We start from the raw sequence: 22,811 nt of genomic DNA on the forward strand, positions 1-22,811 counted from the left end.
CTCCCTAGCTAGGTTTGAAGACTAAGTGACCATACTGAGAGACTCTCTTGTTAAGGAGCCAATAGAAACCTCTAGGAGCTAGAGCAACCTCCAATCAGCAACCAGCAAAAAGCCACAACTCTCCTGTAACTACAAGTAAACAAATTCTGCAAACACCTTGAGAAAGCTTGGAAGCGGATTCTTTCCCAATCGAGCCTCCAGATGAGAACACAACATTGCTGACACCTTGACTGCCACCTTGTGAAACCCTCAGCAGAAGACCAGACTAAGCCATGCACAAACTCCTTATACACAGATAACAAATGTGTGCTGTCTTAAGCTACTAGTTTGTGGTAATGTGTTAGGCAGCAATCTATTACTAACATGTGTACATAGATAAACATTTCGGTTAGAAGGTAGAGATTGTTAGGTTGCGTTTCAAAGAAAATGAGTTAGCAGCCTTGTAAAAAAGGCTGTTTACAAGACATGCACTTTAACTAGAAAGAGGAAGATATGTTGAAAGTAAAAAGATAAAAAAAAAAAAACATACAAAAGCTAATCATAGGGGAAATCTAATAATAAGAAAGCCAGTGTGACTATGTTAGTATCAGGTAAAGTAGACTTCAAGATAAAGACTATTACTCAAAATGACCATTTTATAATGTTAAAAAGGTCAATCTATAAAGGAGACATGATAATAAAAGCTTTTATACATTTAGTGACAAAGCCTAAAATATTAAAACTAAAAATTAATTGAGAAAAACAGAAAAGCATATAAAGAAATCTCTAATAATAATTGAAGAAAAAGGTAGATTTTGTTTGAGTAATTGGTACAAGTAGGCAAAAATATATATTTATGTAAAAGATTTTAACATCTCTATTAACGAGTTTGGACTAACTGATGCATATAGAACCCTACTCTCAAAGACAACAGAATAAACATTAATCTCAGGCACACTTAGAGTAATTAAAAAAAGAGCTAAGACTTAATAAATTTTAAATGTTAAGTTTTGTAGAATCTGATCTCTGATCAAAATGAAATTAAACTAGAAATCAATAGCTAAAAGATCATCAAAATTTCCCAGATGCTTGTAAATTAGATAACAGACTTCTAAAACCCTATGGGTCAACACACACACACAAACCTGTGTATGAATGTTCATAGCGGCGTTATTTATAGTAGTCAAGAAGGGAAATCCCCAAATGTCTGCTAGTTGAAGAATAAAGAAAATGTGAGCTATCTATATACAATACATTATTATTTGGCAATAAAAATGTAGTACTGATAGATGCTGCAACATGAATGAACCTCAAAAACATTGTGCTAAGTGAAAGAAACCAGTCGCAAAACAATGCATATTGTATGATTACATTAACATAAAATGTCTAGAATAGACAAATCCATAGAAACAGAAAGAGATTAGCAGTTGCCAGGGTTTTCAGGAAAGAAGGAATAGGAAATGACTGCTAATTGTGACAAGATTTCTTTTGGGGGTGATGAAAATATTCTAAAATTAGATTTAATGATGGTTGTACTTCTGGGCATTTTATACCAAAAAGGATTAATTTATTATTAGTAAAATATATCTTAGTAAAGCTATTGTTGTTTTAATCACAATGAAAATTATTAAATATTTTGAACTGAAAAATAAAAAAGGCAAACCACTTTAGAATGTATGGGATGAAGTTAAGTCAGTGCTTAAAAACAAATACATAGATTTAAATGCACATATTTAGGAAAGGAAAATGTTTAAAATATTTATCTAAGCTTCTACCTCAAGAAGAAATGAAACAGATTCAATCAAAGACAGGAAATAAAAAAATAAGAACAAATGAGATTAAACAGAAAACAGACGAATAATAGCAACATGAATAAAACTAAATGTAGGTTCTTACATAAATTGATAAAACTGATAAATTTCTAGCCAAATATCAATAAAAAGACAAAAAGCACAGATTAGCAATACTAAAGAAAGAGGGACATAACTACATGCATTATAAAAGGTTAATAAACGAATATTATAAACAAACGTATACCAACAAATTCAATAATGCAGATGAAAGAAATAAGCTCCCTGAAAAACACAACTTACCAAATGGACACAAACATTTAGGAGCAAGTGTAGTTAATATTAAAACATCTTTGGGTAATGGAATCTATTAAAAACTAAAACTAAAAATAGAAGAAATAATAAGGGAAAGACTGATCAATTTGCCTACCTGAATAGTAAAGATGCCTATAACAATTTATGCCAGATATTTATTATTTCTGATACTTTTCATTACTTCTTGAAGATCTGAGTTTTCATTGGGCAGCATTTCTCTTCAGCCTAAAGAACTTAGTTTGGAACTTCTTGTAGTATGTATTTCAGGAAACGTTTCCTTAGTATTATTTTATCTAAAAATATTATATTTTACCTTGTATTATATAAAAATAGTTTTACTTTTCCTGGGTATAGAATGCTGGGTTAACAGTTACAGTCAATCCATTTGTCTCGTGTGTGTTTGTGTGTGTGTGTGTGTGTGTGTAGATATGCATACACATATATATCATTGGAATTTAATAAACAGTATGCTTAATTTTATTCATTTGATGTATTTCATGGCTTAATTTGTAGTTTCCCTTTTTCATTTTTAAAAAAAGTGTATTGAGTCTCCTCTATGTGCCAAGATTTTCCAGAATCTTAAGATATATCAGAGAACAAACAAGGCAAAAATATCTGCCTTTATAGAACTTACATTCTAGTGGTGGCCAATCACTCTGTTTTCCTCTTTTTAATCAGTATGCTTCTTCTATTATTTCATTTCTTTAGTAGTGAAATTACTTTCCCCATCATTTGGAATCATACACACAGTTCTCTGGTATTATGTGAAAACACAATGCTGCCTATTTGTGTCATGGAGCACCAACAAAGTGCTCCTTGTAAACCACAGTTTAACCCCATACAATAAGACGATGCCTTACAATATTCTTTCTTACTCCACCTCATCTCTACTGTTGATGAGATCTGTGAAACTTTTAAATCTTCTCTTCCACCTTAACCCAACTCCTAATTCTGCCCAAGATAGTTCAATATGTTCTAGACTATCATAAAAATCTCCCTGTCATTACAATCTATTTTCTCCAGTTACTGATAGCTTGAGTTCTCAGCTGTGAATTACCTATCTTTTCACTGATGTGCTTTCTCAAGTATTTTTCTCAAATGGTTTAGTTGAAATCAACATCTAACCACACATACATATCTTTCTTTTAATAGATATACATTTTTTGATATTATCATTTTCTCTCAGCAATCTGCAAGTGGAATTTGCTGTCATTTACTTTTCAGTATTTCAAAAACATGTCTGATTCCATTCGAATTATTTTTAGGAGCTCACATTTTCTATCTGGAAGTTTCCACATATTTTTCTCTTTATCCTTAGGAGGTCAAGAATCTTGTTAGCATATATATGTCTCATTACTACTTCAAGAAGCTTAATGCAGTTTTTCATTCTGGAGAAGCCAATGTTTCTCCAGGTAATGGAAGCATCCTTCAGTCATTAAGATAGTTATTGTGTATCTCCCATCACACAGTTTCCTTTGTGTAAAATGTTTCCTTTTCACCTTCTAAAACTCTTGCGATTTAGATGCTAAGTTTCTGAAATGGATCTTCCAGATTTCATAGCTTTCCCTTCAAATTTTCTCTTTTTTCATATTTTTGGCCTGTACTATGAGATAAAATTATTTCGTTTACCTTTTCAGGCCACTAGTTTTAGTCTTAACAATATTCATTCCATATTTCAACTCACCTACTGAATTTTCCACCTATTGGGTATCATAGATATGGTTCTGGTGATGGGTACACTAAGAGCCCACACTTCACCACTATGCAATATATCCATGAAACACACTGTACTTGTATCCCTAAATGAATAAAAATAAAATTTTAAAAATTAAATTTTTATTCTAGAAAGTCTTATTTTGTACTGAGCTGCAATCATTGCAGTGTTTTTTTTTTTTTTTTTTTTTGTTTTTTTTTTTTACCATATTGTTGTCATACATTGTTGTTTGAAACCTCGACTGTCTGCATCAGAGATTATTTGTTGGTTGGTGAGTTGGTTGATTATTTGTTGGTTGGTGAATTGGTTGATTGGCTTTTGCCTGGTGATGGCTCTATTTAACCTCCCCTTGCTGGCTGCTTGTTTCCCAAGTATGTATGATTATGATGTTTTCCTGTGATCTCTTTAGGAATCACCTTTGGTTGCTGAAGCATCCTAAGTGGAAGAACTCTCAGAGGAAACAGAAGTTAAATCACCATCTTCTTCTGTGGCTAAACCTATAACAGTAGAAGGGCTGCAGGAGGAAAATTCCTATGACATGGTTTTCTCCTACTCTCTTAGCCTCTGGAGTAGGGATAACTCAATTCAACTTTTCTGCTCTGATTTGTATTTTGAAGGCCAAGGAAACAAGGCCCATGCATGCATGTACACGCGCGTGCGTGCGCACACACACACACACACACACTCAGGTTCAATGTTCTCCCAATTCCCCACCAGTTCATTTATTTCTGTAGACCAAGTCCTTTCCAATATTCCCACAGTCTTTTTTCAGAGGCTCTCTTACCATGATCTCACCAAGCCCATGGAAGGAAAGCCCTTCACAAGTTTCTTCCTAAGTATTCCTCAACCCGCAGAGCTAAAGACTTCTCTCTGATCTGGGAATCTACTGCCTTTCTCAGCCATTTGGACAGGTGAGCCAGAGGTATTCCTGTTTAGAATGAAAAGAAAGTATGATGCTTTCTGCAAACCTTTCCAGAATCTCTGTGTTTTATCTGAGTTCTTTCCTTATGATTTGCATTAAGATTTGTCAATATAATAGCTTAAAATGATGTAAAATTTATCTTAATAATTCTTCATTACTGGGGAAGTCATCAATTCAATACATACAACCTTTTTCTGTGTTCTTTTTATAAATTGCCTTCTCTTGTCTATAGTTCAATCTTCTGCTATCTATGAAGTCAAAGAAAAGCACAACAAAATACATAATTAAATGCTAAGTGCTTTCAATGCTGTAGAAAATTATCTTAAGATGTCTCAATCTTCCTTGCAGGAAGCAGACAGATGCCTGCATAATTGAGACTATGTGTGGCTTCTCAATTCTTTCTAGAAATGAGAAGAAAGCAAGAGAGTGTTATAGACTTTGAATGGGTCAATGTCAACACTAATTTTTTAAAAGTATTTCTAATAAGATCAGAACCACTGATACGAGTAACCACAGAAAGGGATAATTTTGCCTGAGTTTTTTTAAGTACAAATGTAAAACAAACAACAGTTATGGTCAAACAAATGACCATAAACAAGCAAAATTCCACTAAGTAAAAGGAGAAATAAGCAACGATATAGAAAAACATTGGAAAAATGGTGTTTATAAGCTTTGTTGCTTTGTTCTGTTCCACAACAATAATCTGAGTATTTATGTCTGTCAAGAATAGTTATTAGCACTTTCCTGGACACAAGCATTGTGATCTAAATTAATAAGCACACATAATTTAGTCCCATATTTTCATTAATTTATAGTTTACTGATTTGGGAACAGAGACATTTTATATATACGACCAAGAAATATGTTGCATATTCTTCTCCTTCTTTGGAGGTAAAGCAATACTATAAAATATCATATTTCCCTACCATTGTTTTGCCATCGTTACACCACAGAAAGCAGGTTGATGCAGTTAAACTTGCAAATTCCCCACACCATGTAAATTAATCCTCTACGAAAGATCTGAAGGAAAATAGTATAATAAATGTAAAGGAGAAGTCAATGCTATAAACATCTATTCTCATGAAATGAAATATTTCTACTTTTTAAAATAAAAACTCTTTTATTACTAGTACACTTTGAAAGTGATGTTGTCTCCAATTTCAAAGAAAAAGAGTGAACAACAACAACAACAACAAAAAAAACAAAGAAAAGAAATGTAAGACCAAATTAATGGAAAAGCCATATATATATAACTAACTTCAATACATATCATAAGTGAAAGCACTGTGGGCAAGAAAACTCAGCCTCCTCAGACTTGTATGTGATTTGAGAGGGTGAATTCTGAGCTTGTGAGGTTTTGAGATTTAATTTCATGGCATGCGTAAAAGTAATGCAAACCCATTCATCCTAGAAACAAAACACTTGCCATCACAGAGGCTGCCTGATCCATGTAGCCTTATTACAGTCAGGTCTTTGGAGAGGTCCCTCAGCACAGCTATGTACATTTAAAGTGTGAAACTAGGCCCATTTCTAAGCTGACAAAATTTTATAAAACCAGATATTTCATTTTTCCTAGGCATATGTAATCCTCCCTCTGCTATTTCCAGGAGCTCAACTCTCAGTCTGAAGCCAATTTTGTAAGGACTTACCTTACAAAATTCAAAACCGGGATTTTATTTTATTTTATTTACTTTTTGAGACAAGGTCTCACTCTGTTGCCCAGGCTGGAGTGCAGTGGCGTGATCTCAGCTTGCTGCAACCTCCGCGTCCTGGGTTCACGCCTTTCTCCTGCCTCGGCCTCCCGAGTAGCTGGGATTACGGCCATGTGCCACCACACTCAGCTAATTTTTGTATTTTTAGTAGAGACAGAGTTTCCATGTTGGCCAGGCTGGTCTTGAACTGACCTCAGGTGAGCCACCAGTCTCAGCCTCCCAAAGTGCTGGGATTACAGGGGTGAGCCACTGTGCCTGGAGAAGAGTAGAATTTTAATAATTGCAGTTTTCAGTTATCCATTCATTCACTTAACACATATTTATTAAATTTCTTCCTTGTGTATGATGTAAGGCTAAGTAAAAGTTTGTCAGAAATAAACGAGATGGACATAATCTTTGTCTCTTGGAGCTTTTGTCTAAGGACAGTAGGTGGTGTCAATGTTACGCAAATGATTAAAACTGTGGCAAGTAATAAAGGGAGAAGTACAAGGTACTACAATACCTTGTACAAAGTACAAGGTATTGTAAAAATACATAGCATGAGTCTGATAGGAAGAACAAGGTAGGCTTATCAGATGTGATATTTAAGTGGCATTCTTTAGGATGTATAGGATGTGGCCAGGTGAAAGTTAGGATGAAGAGTCTTGTTTGTTTGTTTGTTTAGCAAATAGAAGAGCATGGCAAAGTCCCTAAGGTGAAGAGCAGCAGGTGATCTGCAAGGTTGCACCCTCTGGAGCATTGAGGGCCACAAGGGCACAAGTTGAGGCAGGCACTGAGTCTGTATTATGCAAGGAGTTACAGCCTGGATTATGGTTTCAGACCATTACTGAAAGTAACAAGATACTGCTAAATTAGGTTAGGTTCTAAATTGAGAAGTATTGGAGATTAGCATTTGAAAAGGATGTACCTGACTTGTAAGTAAAGATTGGGTTGGAGGGATAAAATCGCAGGGGTGTAATGCTGGTTAGAGGCTATTGCCATAGGCAAAGTGAAGATGATGGTGGCACAGCCTAAGGTGGCGATGGTGAATACAGAAATGGTATAATCTTGTTGAGAGTTACTTGGAAGTCAGAGTCACCATGATTTAGTGATAGATTAGAAGTGAGGGTTGAAGGAGTGGGAAGAGTTAAGAGTCATTTTTATATTTCTGGCATGAGCCATGAAGTGAATGGTGGCATTATTTACTGAAATAAGTGATTCTGCAGGGAATAGAGGAACAGATATTTGGGGAAAGAGCTTAGTTTTAGACACTAAGTTTCAGGTTTCTGGAGACTTCTCAGTGGGCACATCAATAAGTTTGCATATGAGCCTAGAATGTAGATGGGTTTGTTCTGAAAAGAAATATTTGGGCCAGGCACAGTGTCTCATGCCTGTAATCCCAGCACTGTGGGAAGCAGAGGCAGGCAGATCATCTGAGGTCAAGAGTTCAAGACCAGCCTGGCCAACCCCAACATGGTAAAACCCTGCACTACTAAAAATACAAAAATTAGCCAGGCATGGTGGTGGGCATCTGTAATCCCAGATACTCGGGGGGAGATATCCAGATACTGAGGCAGGAGAATCGCTTGAACCCAGGAGGCAGAGGTTAAATTGAGCTGAGATCATGCCACTGTATTCCAGTCTGGGTGACAGAGCAAGACTCTGTCTCAAAAAAAAAAAAAAAAAAAAAAAAAAGAAAGAAAGAAAGAAAAGAAAAGAAATAAATAAAGATGGTGAATAAAATCATAGGAGCATATGTGCTAACATTACTCAGAAAAAAATAAAATAAGAAGAGAATAATGCTTAGGGCTGAGCCCTGAAAAATTCCACACACTTTAGTGAAAAGGAGGCAGAATTAGAAAAAGGGGCTCAATCACTGGCCAGAATAATGTAAGGAAGAAAAAAAGGAAGAAAGTATGTCAAAAGTGGAGTCTGCTAGTCAATGTCAAAATGTGCCCAGAAATCAGGTTAAATGGAAACTGGAAAGTGTCCATCATGTTGACTCGCACGAAGGCCACCTTAGAGGAAGATAGGGCAGAGCCAGTGGTGGAGGTTCAAATGAACCTGGTCAGTGGGAAGGCATAAACTGGACAAAGTGGGTGGAAATATATCTTTAGAGTGCTTAACTGTAAAAGACAGAGTGATCTTAGGATCATATATTATGAGGTGAGGGTATGGTTGCCACCATGAGTACTTGGTTTTTAAAATGAAAAGCTTGAAATGTTTAATTGCCTATATGAAGGTTCCAGGGAGGAAGCATCCACTCACACAGAAGAGACATTAGGTGAAGTCGTTGTTGGATTGGAAGGATGAAGTTGAAGGTAGGTCTGTATGTTTGGTGACAGGAAGATCTGCCTGTTAGCTTATCTTTTCCCTGGGTTGGCCGGTGGGGGCCGTGGTGGGGAAACACAGTCTTCTGCTGAAAATGAAGGAGAGGAAGCAATGGTGGAGGGGTGGGTGACACAAGGAAATTATAGGAAATTTGCAATAGATATTCAGAGAAGAGGAATGATCTAACTGAAAAGACTTAATCAAATTGCTAGTGAAGCATTGCGAACTCAGTTCTTCCTTCCTGCCCTTCTTTCCTCTGCTCCTTATAGCATTGCAAACATTACAAAATTTAGAGTACAGAAAACATTGATAAACTTACACTGGAGTGCAAGAGACTGCTGTGGTGTGTAACTTAGCCTGCTCTTTTGCTCTGAAAATTTGTGTTTTACTAGGGGTTCATATTATAAGCCCTCTAGAGACTCCTGGTTGTGAAAATATCAGAGTGAGGAATTTGGGGTGGGAAATTCTGAGAGAGAAATTTGGGGTGGGCATGTCAACTAGAGTGTCTGTGGCCCAGGAATTGACACATCACATGGGCAGAAATAGAAGCAGATGCAGCCAGTTATCTGTGCTTCTTTTTCAAGGCCAGGTTTGTCTCCAGCTATTAACTCTTGAATTTTAACTAGTCTATCAGTTTACCTTCTCAGTTACTCAGTAACTCTCAGACTTTCAGTAGCAGTTGGAAAATATTTTGATGTATCAGCGTTATAACCGAGCAAGTTATAGAGAAACGCCACACTTTGAGACTAATTCAGGAGTCCTTTATTTGCCGACAACCAAGAGACAGCTAGTGCTCAAAATTCTCTCGGCCCCCAAGAAGGGGCTAGATTTTCTTTTCTACTTTGGTTTAGAAAGGGGAGGGGGAGCCTAGCTGAAGCAATCTTACAGGAGCAAAACAGGCAAAAAAGTTAAAAACATAAATGGTTACAGGAAAACAAACAGTTCTAGGTGCAGGGGCTTTAAATCAACGGCAAGTTGAGAGACACGGGAGCTTTGGGTGCTATCAAGCGGGCAAATTCCTGGAAACGGCGGATATAGCTTGCCACAGTATCTTATCAGTAATTCTTATTGCATTCTTGGATGTGCTGGGAGTCAGCTTGCACAAGGTAAGTCCTTGAGGAAGTGGGGTGGGTAAGGGGCGCAAGTAAAGGAGCCAAAATGGAGTCTGTCCGGCTCTCTCAGCTAAGGGAGAGTCAATTCAGGTTAAAACAAGATAGGATATCACACCAGTGGGAGGGAGCTAGCAGAAAACTGGAGTGTGGGGTACTCTCCAAAATGGACAAATCCTGGTGAAGTTTTGTGGAAGGAGGCCCTAGGAAACCAGAGAGCATTTTTTATGCTAGCAGGGAGAGAGACTTAAAGACTGGAGGGTGCCACAATTTCTGAAGGTCACTCTGAGTTTTATGTGCAGGATGATGTTATTTATTATCTGACTGTTACAATTGCACATATGACCTCAGGTGTCTGATGAGAGCAATTGTGCTCTCAATTCACATTGGAGGTGGGGTTACTAATGTGATTCCTTCAAGTGCAATGCAATTGTCATTCGGCCCAATTTTTTCCTGCCAGCTCTCTAAAGAGGAATGCTATGGCCCTGGGATGAGCTGACAGGAAGGAGAGAAGTCTTTTGTCTTGCTGATTTTGTGCAGTAGGCCAAAGTCTGCATTAATCTGAGCAGGCATTTTTCAATCCAGTATCCTCAAATCTGTTTTGAAGGCTGAGTCAGGAGACTGCATGATGATCAAGGCCAGATACATAATTTGCAAGGCTCAGGGCAAAACAAAATATCGGGTCTCTTATTCAAAAATTACTGTGTTAGGAATTTCAAGGTAGCAACAGTTGAGTTTGAAGTCAAGCACAGTCCCCTTCTGAGTGTGGGGTTCTGCACAACTACACAAGCTACAGAAGCATGAAATTAGCCCTGATGATAGTGTCTGTTACAACTTTGCCCTGGTTTCTAAATGTAGCTTAACTTATCATTAACTCTGACCTTAGTGGGGTCACTTAGCTCATTTAACCTGCAGTTCCTCAACTGTAAATGATTAAGCACAAAGATTTATTAAGCATCTATTTTATTCAACTACTGTACTAGTCACTGTTGTTGTATTGCTATGAGTGCACACACACACACACACACACAAAATCATTACCCTGTTGGAACTTATATAGTATCTGAAACAACTGAGAGTAATTTTAAAATTAGTAATTTAACTAAAACTAGGATGAGAGCTACAATAAAGCTACAATAAAGAGGTACTCTGAACTGTGTTATATATTTATAGATGACCTTTAGGGAATTATAACATGGCTTGAGTATAATCAATAGTCAATAGTATTGATAGAGCACAGTCAATAGTCAATAGTACATCTTTCATTAATAGCATTACTTTAACCAATATAATACTTATTTTGTGTTAGGAATATAAAACTTACACTATACTAACTCAGTGAATACAACTGCCAAATGAGGTAATTGCACTAATACACTTATTTTGCAAGTGAGGAAAATGAGGAATGGGGTTATTAAATAACTTTTAAAAGGCAATGCAGTGAATGAATGGTAGAACTGGCTTTGATTTCAAGCTGAGTCTTGCATCCAGACATGACAGCCTTAAGTTAAACACTGGTATCCCACCTCTCGGGACATAAAAAATGATTGCATGGTGAAAAATAAAACCAGGCAACTCTCATTAACCCTGGAGAGGAATCTGAAGACCTGGATTTTCTTTGTGTTATTGCGTGGACTGCTTTGTGAGAGAGTCTCCTAACATTTTTATCCTTGTATTTCATCATTTCTCAGGCAAAGGTCCAGCTTCCCAATGTCAAGCTTGATAAAAAATGTTCCATATCTTATGGCATTTGCAAGAGGAGAAAAGTTGTAAGAAATATAGCCACACATTTACTGTTATACTTACCTATCCATCATCTATTTACCTATCAATTATCTAGCTACTCACCTACTATCTATGGTTACATAAGTTGTAATTTTGGTACTATCTAATCAGTAGCTTTGTTCAAAATATAATTAGTAATTAATTAGCATTTCTTATTAGATGTTGAAACCTGTCATTTCTCCTTAAAGTTGGTTTAGCCCCTTTCCTGGCTTAGGTCTTTATTCTAGATTGAATGCTTGATCAGTCCTTGGAAAACGGATACAAAGTATCTTGGTAGAGATGTGATTTATAAATATAATTTTTAATTTATTTTATTTATAATGGAGACTGCACTTGCCGTAGATTTTATAGTGTGGGTGACAATCTCTTGAGGTCTTAAAATTGACTCTGTCAATCTTTGCTCATCTGTAACAATCAGGATATCTCATAGGACCAAAGAAATCTGGATGTAGAATGAATTTTTACATTCTAGAGCCTGGCTTTATGAAAGAAGGGAGGTTAAGTAACCTTAACATTATCTAAGCATGGACAGTACCCTCAGCCTTCTAGATCGTCACCACAAAAGAATATGGAGGATGCTGTTAGATTATTGCCTACTTCATGCCAGGGTATACTAAGGCTTTTAGAATTCTGCTGAGTACATTGGATCCCTAAAGTGCTACACATAGCTCCTTAAAGCTATACAATTTCTTTAATTTATAAAAACTCTGCTGAGTACATTGGATCCCTAAAATGCTACACATAACTTCTTAAAGCTGTATGATTACTTTAATTTAAATAAGTTCCATGAGACCTATTTGGATTCATCAGGTGACATAATTAGACTGACATCCGAGATGTATACTGTAGTTATAGTCCAAGGCAGCTGACTCAAAACCTGCAAAAATTCCAATGAAACATTTCTGTAAAACAAGAAGTCTGACTAAATAAGAGAAATAAAAATAATTTTAATGTAAATAGAAACTATTGACACTTTCTATTGTAGCATCTGAATACTGTCAGAATTTGAACTTGAAAATTTCCAAGTGAGAGACCATGAACAGCTTGCTATTGGCCTTTAATTGAGTTGCTCCTATAACGGAAGGACATGAACTAGTCTTGAAACTTGAAATACCTATAATGTCTTGGTCAATGTCAGAGAAACATTCTAATGGATAAGATAGTGCCAAGAAAAATTCTATGACAAAATGGAAATGACAGGAACATGCTACCAGGAGAATGCAAGGAGGTCTCATGAGCACACAACCTCCTTTGCCCTGGGGATGACTTTGGAATCAACTGAAGAGCTGCCAGAGCTTATTGCTATTTATTCAGTGCTCCATGACCAGTTCTCAACTGACCAACAAAAAGCCACTTGGCATATGGATGAGCAGCTCCAAAGTGAATGGACAGTATCCTGTTTGAAAGACCACTGCTCTGGTAGAAGAAGATAAAAGCAAATCAAATCAGGGGGCTGAATTGTATGCTATTTGTCCCTATGTTTGTTTTTTACCAAGTCATGGGTAGTATGGTAAGACAAGGGGAAACTGGCCTATTAAATAAAAGCTTGCATGGAGCTTGGCCCTATGGAAATCACTGTGGGGATTTAGAGGGTGCATTAGACATGTCAATGCCCATCAGAAGAATTTCCTTCCAAGACTGGAAGATGATTAGGACCAGTGAATAGATATCCTGATGTGCTCCCTGGAGGTAGACGTCTTGGTCCACTAAATGAGTGGACACTGGGGGGCCACAGCAATGCTAAAATGAGCTGAATCTAGACACACTTCTCTTCCACACTCTGACAAACAAAATGCCAATAAAAATTGTACTATTTGCCATTTGGAGAGACAAAGACTACAAATGGCTATGGGGGAAGTTCCCTGGGTGGGTAGGCATTACACATAGCTGGCAACTGGGACTGATATTGGTAGCTCTAGGAGGCTACAGATGCATCCTGGCAGGAATGTAGTGTAGACTGGGGCTTGTCATAGCCAGTGGTAGAAAGAAATTCTCAAAATACTATCAAAAGCACCAGAGCAGAAAATATTGCACCAATTTGGACTCTTGAGTCACATTTCTTCAGACTAAGACATACACTTTTCAGTCCATAATGTCCAACAGTGCATAGAAAGATATCCTCCTTAGGGCAAGAGTTTGATATAGACTTGAAAAAGACGAAGATGGCCGAATAGGAACAGCTCCAGTCTCCAACTCCCAGCGCGAGCGACACAGAAGACCGGCGATTTCTGCATTTTCAACTGAGGTACTGGGTTCATCTCACTGGGGAGTGCCAGACGATCGGTGCTGGTCAGCTGCTGCAGCCCGACCAGCGAGAGCTGAAGCAGGGCGAGGCATTGCCTCACCTGGAAAGCGCAAGGGGGAAGGGAATCCCTTTTCCTAGCCAGGGGAACTGAGACACACAACACCTGGAAAATCGGGTAACTCCCACCCCAATACTGCGCTTTAAGCAGACAGGCACACCAGGAGATCATATCCCACACCTGGCCGGGAGTGTCCCACACCCACGGAGCCTCCCTCATTGCTAGCACAGCAGTCTGTGATCTACCGGCAAGGCAGCAGCGAGGCTGGGGGAGGGGCACCCGCCATTGCTGAGGCTTAAGTAGGTAAACAAAGCTGCTGGGAAGCTCGAACTGGGTGGAGCTCACAGCAGCTCAAGGAAACCTGCCTGTCTCTGTAGACTCCACCTCTGGGGACAGGGCACAGTAAATAATAACAAACGCAGCAGCTCTGCAGACGCAAACGACTCTGTCTGACAGCTTTGAAGAGAGCAGTGGATCTCCCAACACGGAGGTTGAGATCTGAGAAGGGACAGACTCCCTGCTCAAGTGGGTCCCTGACCCCTGAGTAGCCTAACTGGGAGACATCCCCCACTAGGGGCAGTCTGACACACCACACCTCACAGGGTGGAGTACACCCCTGAGAGGAAGATTCCAAAGCAAGAATCAGACAGGTACACTCGCTGTTCAGAAATATTCTATCTTCTGCAGCCTCTGCTGCTGATACCCAGGCAAACAGGGTCTGGAGTGGACCTCAAGCAATCTCCTACAGCTACAACCTACAGCTGAGGATCCTGACTGTTAGAAGGAAAGCTATCAAACAGGAAGGACACCTACACCAAAACCCCATCAGTACATCACCATCATCAAAGACCAGAGGCAGATAAAACCACAAAGATGGGGAAAAAGCAGGGCAGAAAAGCTGGAAATTCAAAAAACAAGAGCGCATCTCCCCCGGCAAAGGAGCGCAGCTCATCGCCAGCAACGGATCAAAGCTGGACGGAGAATGACTTCGACGAGATGAGAGAAGAAGGCTTCAGTCCATCAAATTTCTCAGAGCTAAAGGAGGAATTACGTACCCAGCGCAAAGAAACTAAAAATCTTGAAAAAAAAGTGGAAGAATTGATGGCTAGAGTAATTAATGCAGAGAAGCTCACAAACGAAATGAAAGAGACGAAAACCATGGCACGAGAAATACGTGACAAATGCACAAGCTTCAGTAACCGTCTCGATCAACTGGAAGAAAGAATGTCAGCGATGGAGGATCAAATGAATGAAATGAAGCGAGAAGAGAAACCAAAAGAAAAAAGAAGAAAAAGAAATGAACAAAGCCTGCAAGAAGTATGGGATTATGTAAAAAGACCAAATCTACGTCTGATTGGGGTGCCTGAAAGTGAGGGGGAAAATGGAACCAAGTTGGAAAACACTCTTCAGGATATCATCCAGGAGAACTTCCCCAACCTAGTAGGGCAGGCCAACATTCAAATCCAGAAAATACAGAGAACGCCACAAAGATACTCCTCGAGAAGAGCAACTCCAAGACACATAATTGCCAGATTCACCAAAGTTGAAATGAAGGAAAAAATCTTAAGGGCAGCCAGAGAGAAAGGTCGGGTTACCCACAAAGGGAAGCCCATCAGACTAACAGCAGATCTCTCGGCAGAAACTCTTCAAGCCAGAAGAGAGTGGGGGCCAATAGTCAACATTCTTAAAGCAAAGAATTTTAAACCCAGAATTTTATATCCAGCCAAACTAAGTTTCATAAGTGAAGGAGAAATAAAATCCTTTACAGATAAGCAAATGCTTAGAGATTTTGACACCACTAGGCCTGCCTTACAAGAGACCCTGAAGGAAGCACTAAACATGGAAAGGAACAACCGGTACCAGCCATTGCAAAAACATGCCAAAATGTAAAGACCATCAAGGCTAGGAAGAAACTGCATCAACTAACGAGCAAAATAACCAGTTAATATCACAATGGCAGGATCAAGTTCACACATAACAATCTTAACCTTAAATGTAAATGGACTAAATGCTCCAATTAAAAGACACAGACTGGCAAACTGGATAAAGAGTCAAGATCCATCAGTCTGCTGTATTCAGGAGACCCATCTCACACGCAGAGACATACATAGGCTCAAAATAAAGGGATGGAGGAAGATTTACCAAGCAAATGGAGAACAAAAAAAAGTGGGGGTTGCAATACTAGTCTCTGATAAAACAGACTTTAAACCATCAAAGATCAAAAGAGACAAAGAAGGCCATTACATAATGGTAAAGGGATCAATTCAACAGGAAGAGCTAACTATCCTAAATATATATGCACCCAATACAGGAGCACCCAGATTCATAAAGCAAGTCCTTAGAGACTTACAAAGAGACTTAGACTCCCATACAATAATAATGGGAGACTTCAACACCCCACTGTCAACATTAGACAGATCAAGGAGACAGAAAGTTAACAAGGATATCCAGGAATTGAACTCATCTCTGCAGCAAGCAGACCTAATAGACATCTATAGAACTCTCCACCCAAAATCAACAGAATATACATTCTTCTGAGCACCACATCGTACTTACTCCAAAATTGACCACGTAATTGGAAGTAAAGCACTCCTCAGCAAATGTACAAGAACAGAAATTATAACAAACTGTCTCTCAGACCACAGTGCAATCAAATTAGAACTCAGGACTAAGAAACTCAATCAAAACCGCTCAACTACATGGAAACTGAACAACCTGCTCCTGAATGACTACTGGGTACATAACGAAATGAAGGCAGAAATAAAGATGTTCTTTGAAACCAATGAGAACAAAGATACAACATACCAGAATCTCTGGGACACATTTAAAGCAGTGTGTAGAGGGAAATTTATAGCACTAAATGCCCACAAGAGAAAGCAGGAAAGATCTAAAATTGACACTCTAACATCGCAATTAAAAGAACTAGAGAAGCAAGAGCAAACACATTCGAAAGCTAGCAGAAGGCAAGAAATAACTAAGATCAGAGCAGAACTGAAGGAGATAGAGACACAAAAAACCCTCCAAAAAATCAATGAATCCAGGAGTTGGTTTTTTGAAAAGATCAACAAAATTGACAGACCACTAGCAAGACTAATAAAGAAGAAAAGAGAGAAGAATCAAATCGACGCAATTAAAAATGATAAAGGGGATATCACCACCGACCCCACAGAAATACAAACTACCATCAGAGAATACTATAAACACCTCTACGCAAATAAACTGGAAAATCTAGAAGAAATGGATAATTTCCTGGACACTTACACTCTTCCAAGACTAAACCAGGAAGAAGTTGAATCCCTGAATAGACCAATAGTAGGCTCTGAAATTGAGGCAATAATTAATAGCCTACCAACCAAAAAAAGTCCAGGACCAGATGGATTCACAGCTGAATTCTACCAGAGGTACAAGGAGGAGCTGGTACCATTCCTTCTGAAACTATTCCAATCAATAGAAAAAGAGGGAATCCTCCCTAACTCATTTTATGAGGCCAACATCATCCTGATACCAAAGCCTGGCAGAGACACAACAAAAAAAGAGAATTTTAGACCAATATCCCTGATGAACATCGATGCAAAAATCCTCAATAAAATACTGGCAAACCGGATTCAGCAGCACATCAAAAAGCTTATCCACCATGATCAAGTGGGCTTCATCCCTGGGATGCAAGGCTGGTTCAACATTCGCAAATCAATAAACATAATCCAGCATATAAACAGAACCAAAGACAAGAACCACATCATTATCTCAATAGATGCAGAAAAGGCTTTTGACAAAATTCAACAGCCCTTCATGCTAAAAACGCTCAATAAATTCGGTATTGATGGAACGTACCTCAAAATAATAAGAGCTATTTATGACAAACCCACAGCCAATATCATACTGAATGGGCAAAAACCGGAAAAATTCCCTTTGAAAACTGGCACAAGACAGGGATGCCCTCTCTCACCACTCCTATTCAACATAGTGTTGGAAGTTCTGGCTAGGGCAATCAGGCAAGAGAAAGAAATCAAGGGGATTCAGTTAGGAAAAGAAGAAGTCAAATTGTCCCTGTTTGCAGACGACATGATTGTATATTTAGAAAACCCCATTGTCTCAGCCCAAAATCTCCTTAAGCTGATAAGCAACTTCAGCAAAGTCTCAGGATACAAAATTAATGTGCAAAAATCACAAGCATTCTTATACACCAGTGACAGTCAAACAGAGAGCCAAATCAGGAATGAACTTCCATTCACAATTGCTTCAAAGAGAATAAAATACCTAGGAATCCAACTTACAAGGGATGTAAAGGACCTCTTCAAGGAGAACTACAAACCACTGCTCAGTGAAATCAAAGAGGACACAAACAAATGGAAGAACATACCATGCTCATGGATAGGAAGAATCAATATCATGAAAATGGCCATACTGCCCAAGGTAATTTATAGATTCAATGCCATCCCCATCAAGCTACCAATGAGCTTCTTCACAGAATTGGAAAAAACTGCTTTAAAGTTCATATGGAACCAAAAAAGAGCCCGCATCTCCAAGACAATCCTAAGTCAAAAGAACAAAGCTGGAGGCATCACGCTACCTGACTTCAAACTATACTACAAGGCTACAGTAACCAAAACAGCATGGTACTGGTACCAAAACAGAGATATAGACCAATGGAACAGAACAGAGTCCTCAGAAATAATACCACACATCTACAGCCATCTGATCTTTGACAAACCTGAGAGAAACAAGAAATGGGGAAAGGATTCCCTATTTAATAAATGGTGCTGGGAAAACTGGCTAGCCATAAGTAGAAAGCTGAAACTGGATCCTTTCCTTACTCCTTATACGAAAATTAATTCAAGATGGATTAGAGACTTAAATGTTAGACCTAATACCATAAAAATCCTAGAGGAAAACCTAGGTAGTACCATTCAGGACATAGGCATGGGCAAAGACTTCATGTCTAAAACACCAAAAGCAACGGCAACAAAAGCCAAAATTGACAAATGGGATCTCATCAAACTAAAGAGCTTCTGCACAGCAAAAGAAACTACCATCAGAGTGAGCAGGCAACCTACAGAATGGGAGAAAATTTTTGCAATCTACTCATCTGACAAAGGGCTAATATCCAGAACCTACAAAGAACTCAAACAAATTTACAAGAAAAAAACAAACAACCCCATCCAAAAGTGGGCAAAGGATATGAACAGACATTTCTCAAAAGAAGACATTCATACAGCCAACAGACACATGAAAAAATGCTCATCATCACTGGCCATCAGAGAAATGAAAATCAAAACCACAATGAGATACCATCTCACACCAGTTAGAATGGCGATCATTGAAAAGTCAGGAAACAACAGGTGCTGGAGAGGATGTGGAGAAATAGGAACACTTTTACACTGTTGGTGGGATTGTAAACTAGTTCAACCATTATGGAAAACAGTATGGCGATTCCTCAAGGATCTAGAACTAGATGTACCATATGACCCAGCCATCCCATTACTGGGTATATACCCAAAGGATTATAAATTATGCTGCTATAAGGACACATGCACATGTATGTTTATTGCAGCACTATTCACAATAGCAAAGACTTGGAATCAACCCAAATGTCCATCAGTGACAGATTGGATTAAGAAAATGTGGCACATATACACCATGGAATACTATGCAGCCATAAAAAAGGATGAGTTTGTGTCCTTTGTAGGGACATGGATGCAGCTGGAAACCATCATTCTGAGCAAACTATCACAAGAACAGAAAACCAAACACCGCATGTTCTCACTCGTAGGTGGGAACTGAACAATGAGATCACTTGGACTCGGGAAGGGGAACATCACACACCGGGGCCTATCATGGGGAGCGGGGAGGGGGGAGGGATTGCATTGGGAGTTATACCTGATGTAAATGACGAGTTGATGGGTGCAGCACACCAACATGGCACAAGTATACATATGTAGCAAACCTGCACGTTGTGCACATGTACCCTACAACTTGAAGTTTAATAATAATAAATAAATTTAAAAAAATAAATAAATTTAAAAAAAAAAAAAAAAGAAAAAGACAAGTGGAACATTTGTTGTCTAAAAGAAAGGGAGATGAGGCAAAGAGGGGTGGCTAACTCGCCTTCGTGAGCATAGGCTTACACTCAACATGCGAGTGGCCAAGGGAAAATTCCCGAAAGATAGATTCTTCCACTTAACTGGAGGATTTAGGGAGGAATTGGTAGAAAAGAATGCTGGTATGACTATTCTTTTTCCTCTTTTCCCCACATCACCTCAACTTTTCTTTTTCTTTCGTGATTTAGTGATCTCAAGGCCAGAACTGCAACTATAGGTCCAAGAATCAGGAATATCTCTACAAAAGAAAGTATAACTATACTGTTAAACCTTTAAGTTAGAATTTGTAAAGGCATGATGGGGTGAAGACACAATTCACCCCACTGAATTGGAGTTGACAGTGAATGCAGTTGATTGCCTAGTGGTTAATAAAGCTCACTGGTTCTGTGTGTCTGTAGCCCTCCCCTATTTAAATGGAAAAGGACTGAATGGGGGGAGGGGCACTTAGTAAACTAGTAATACTGTTGGAAGTATGGACTAGCATAGTAGCCAAACTTAACATTCCTTCTAAAGGGTGAAAAAGTTTGGATAAAATGATAAGTGGAGAGAAGGAGGAACACTGGTTGAGGGTAAAGGAATTAATAAAAGAATTATGCACTAAGGGAAATCCAATATTACATGGCCACTCAGAGCAAGAGATAATGTTATCTCTTAGTTCAATGATACTAGATGCCGGAAAGGAGGAAGCCATATGTTGCCAAGATCATACCTGCTCTCACAATCTGACAAGTTCAAAAGAAAGCTAACAAAACTAAGTGAAATCTCTCTGGGGCATTTTGGTTCTATGTGATGATGGACTGGACTAATTATTGATGACTGAGTGGGACTCTGGTAATGCACCACTATCTCATCTTTCAGGTCACATCAACCACACTGTGACATGGTATAACACTGGTGTTGTTGGTAAGATTATAAAACCACTATTGACGGTCAAATGTATTGGAAAATTGAGGTAAAATCCTCCTAACCCTAGAACATATTAGTTTTTGTAAATGTTGGACATATGTTACTTGGCTATAAGAGAGCATTGCTGGTTTAGTTAAAAGTTTGGCCTTGGAGCCCAGCATGATGGGTTGTGCCTGCAATCTCAGCTACTTGGGAGGCTAATGTGGGAGGATTATCTAAGACCTGCAGTTCAAGACCAGCCTGGGCAATGTAGTGAGATTCTGTCTCTAAAATAATAATTTAAAAATTAGGTGGGTGAGGTGATGTGCACCTGTAGTTCCAGCTACTCAGGAGGCTGACATGGGAGGATGTCTTGAGCCAAGGAGTTTGTAGCTGTAGTAAGTATGATTGCGCCACTGTACTTCAGCCTGGGCAATAAAGTGAGATGCTGTCTCTTAAAAAAAAAGTTTGGCCTTGTCAATGTGCCAAAGAGAAGGTCTGGCTTTTGCCTTTGGCTTCTGAAAGGTAATGTATGTTATACCTGATACGAATATCTTTGTTTAGAGTGGGGGCTTGCTACACGGGGTCTGAGGATGGGGTTGGCCATGCCCAACAGTCTCAGGGTAGAGCTGGCCATGCCAGAAAGATTAGCCATGTGATTAGAGTGCAGAGGCTTCGGGTCAAGCAGTATCAGTAATCTAGTTGCTGAGTTGACCATGGGAGTAATCAATCAATCAATTATGCCAATGTAATAAATCCATAACTCTGGCCACCAAAACTTTGCATTTGAAACTCTCCTATATCTTGTCCTCTGTGTCTCTGTCTTCCCTTGGCTGGTTTTAATGTATCCTGTCTCTGTAACATACTATAGTCATGAATAGAATAGCTATCAATGAGATCTGTGAAAACTTCTAGTGAATTATCAGAACTGAGAGTGGTTTGGGGCACCTCTAAACTTGCAGTTGATGTCGGAAGTGAGAGAGGTCTTGTGTGGAAACGGTAACCTCAGATTTTACAGCTGGTCTGACTTTGGGTGTAAGGAAAAGATAAAAATAGGAATCTGATAGACAAGAGACATAGCAAATAAGATCAAACGCAATCTGAAAGCAAAAGCAGTATATGCTCAAAATGTTGATGCAAAGTTACAATATCTTTTAATGAAACAAATACATCTTAATTAAATAAGAAGTAACAAAACACACAAAAGCGAATAGTTAAACTCTACCGAATGCTAATGCCAATAGGTGATCTGAATATATATCTTCTATTTTTTAGCTTCTTTATTTTCTTTCTTTAACTTTAAATTTTATTTCATAACTTATTTATATAAAAAAACAAATTTTCAATGGTTTTAATCTTTAAAATAGTTTTTCTAATTTAAATTGTATCTTTGAATTTTTAAAAAGCTTTTCAGTTTTGTTTTAAAAATGTATTTGATCTTTGAATTATACGTTAGATATACATTTTACACAATATTACATAATAAAAATTGCTCATTCTTTTAAAAAATTCTTTTCTTTGTTCCCTTTTAGGATTGTCTGTCTAAAGCTTCAAAAAAACAAAACAAAAAAAAACAAAAAAAACCCCAAAAAACTGTATTTCTCATTGATGTGTACAGAAAGGGCATCTTGTGACAAGAGAGCCACAGTACTTTGGAACTTGAGTTGGTTTTTTTTCCCCCCATATATTTACTATTTGCTTTTGACATTTCCTTGTGCCAATGAAAGCCTTTTCCACCTTTAATCACCATGATAATTTGGTTTCCTTTCCAATCTCTGTCCACTAGTATATGCTACACTTAGGCTAAAAAATCTATTGCACACCCTTGACTACACTGTACTACTGCACTCAGCAAGGACGTGAAGCTCAGTAGGGACATTATAAGTATC

The 22,811-nt window shown here is 38.3% G+C and overlaps 1 long non-coding RNA gene across 1 annotated transcript in view; it reads right to left on the bottom strand.

Moving 5' to 3' along the window:
- Positions 1-22,811, bottom strand: part of LOC140712693 (uncharacterized) — a 130,889-nt gene that overhangs the window by 12,762 nt on the left and 95,316 nt on the right. Inside the window, exon 2 of the long non-coding RNA XR_012094402.1 lies at positions 8,644-8,830. This is a non-coding gene — a long non-coding RNA (uncharacterized lncRNA). The remainder of the gene's footprint in view (positions 1-8,643; positions 8,831-22,811) is intronic.

Source organism: Chlorocebus sabaeus, chromosome 10 (assembly GCF_047675955.1).
Source record: "Chlorocebus sabaeus isolate Y175 chromosome 10, mChlSab1.0.hap1, whole genome shotgun sequence".
NCBI classification, from domain to species: Eukaryota; Metazoa; Chordata; class Mammalia; order Primates; family Cercopithecidae; genus Chlorocebus; species Chlorocebus sabaeus.